A 2057-nucleotide genomic window follows, 5' to 3' on the forward strand; every position below is an offset into this window, starting at 1 on the left:
AGCTCCTGAAGTAGCATTTCAGTTTTAAAACGGGAGGAGGAACGTTACTTGTTGTCTCATGCAATTTCTTCTTTAAAGAAAACAGGTGATGTTCAAGGTAATTAAAACAGCAATGCATCTTACTCTGGTTGAAATCTCTGAACAGCAACCATATTTAATATATTGTTCCAAATATTGTTTCTAATTTAGCAGTCATTCTGTATTTATTCACCCATATGCATGCATGCATACATACATTCACACACCCTTTACAAATCTAATAAAACACATTGCCAGTTGACAATATGTCCAAAACAGCCTAGCAGATACATACTATCTAAATATACTGAGCAAAGCTGACAGATGTTTGGCTCAAGGAATGCTCCAAGCTTTATTCCTGTAACTGTTTAAAATAAGTGTCTTTGTCAGACATGGCCCTGATGTCACCTGAAAGAACATTTTGAGCTTGCAAAACTGACACTGAAATCCTCTGCAGTTGGAAAAAAAATTCTCTGGCTAGATCAACATTGCTATAAATCTCAAAAGCTGTTTTGTGGAATGCAAGCAAGATGTAGTCAGAAAGTGAATGTACACCTTATCCAGAGTGAGAACACAAATGTCCTGGTTTATTAGGAAAAGAAAAGAGGAAAGTATTAAAATACCTGCTTCAACTATAGTTGGTAGGTTTGCTTTCTCTCCTTTCCTCACTTAGAAGTTTATACTGCATTATTTCTCAAGAGGTAAGTCTGGAGCTCTCATGTGATTCTGCCAACTTTACAAAAATTTCCCATTTTTATCTTGGCCATGCCCACTTTTGGCACATAACAGTTTTCACTACCGACTTACAGATTTCAGAAAATCGTTCATCTCTTATCTAACAAAACATGTCCTTTGCCTTCTTACTCTTGCCTTGCCTTTCTCACAATCGGTGCTTTGTGATTGGGCTGAGAGGGAAAAACAGGATCAAAGTTTCTAGCTAGCTTTCCAAGTTCAGGCTTGTTTCTAGTGTAGCACCTTGCCCACACCAAAACTAGATCAACCGATATGTTTTCATACTCTTGGCAAACAATAAACAAAGTAGTTCATTCATGATCATGTCTTGAGATGCAATCCAGTACCGTCAGCTTGTTGATACATTGATCATTAATTCAGAAACCAAGTTTGGTGTTGGCAAGGTGCTACATTAGAAACAAGTCTGAACTTGGAAAGCTAGCTAGTAACTTTGAGCCTGTTTTTCCCTCTCAGCCCAATCACAAAGCACCGATTGTGAGAAAAATAGGAGAAAGCACTGTACATCATCGAGTTATTCAAAACACAGAACATAAATATTGGTGCTGACACTTTCAAAGTCCGAAAAGCCATATCTATGTACTGAGAAACAGACGAGGTGGAAGATGATTCTGAATCATCTTCAGAATCATCTTCAGCATGGGTAGAATCCCATGCTAGGCCCAGGATTACATATAACTACTATCTCCTTGTTTGGGAGCATCATCAGAAGAAATAAGAACCAAAACATGGAATATCCCAGCTAGAGAGTGAAAATAACGGGCACTACATCCCAGGGATGTTCTCCAAGTGTTTAAAACTGTTTATTGTTTGCTTGCTTTTTTTTTTTTTTCAGAAACTGAGCAAACTCCCAGTTATGTCTGCCAGACTGGACTTAGTTGCTCTTTGTGCTCTGATACCATCCCTGCCAATGTCTTATTGTATTCTTATTTGTGTGTGCTTTGCTGCCTTCGGGTTTTTGTTCTTGTTGCTGATGCATAATGGTAGTGATGGGAGTAAACATTTTAACCATTAATTATTGAGTAACCTCTAAAATTTTGCAAAAATGAAGCTTTTAAGGTAATGGTACATTGTTGGAAGATGTGAAAGACCAGTTTTGAGAGAGATTATCATGAGGAAAAAATCATTATATGTGGTTGCTAAAAAGTGGATACCAAATTAATGGCACATAATCAGCAATCAAGGATTTTTTAATGTGTTCTATTATTGCTCTTAAATAATGACAGAGAAGTGAAAAACCCTCTCACAAAGATGAAAAAATGCATTATCAAACAAAAGTAGTTTTTGAA

The sequence above is a fragment of the Pseudonaja textilis genome, chromosome Z (assembly GCF_049901715.1).
Source record: "Pseudonaja textilis isolate UNSWEBS1 chromosome Z, rPseTex1.2, whole genome shotgun sequence".
Classification (NCBI taxonomy): domain Eukaryota; kingdom Metazoa; phylum Chordata; class Lepidosauria; order Squamata; family Elapidae; genus Pseudonaja; species Pseudonaja textilis.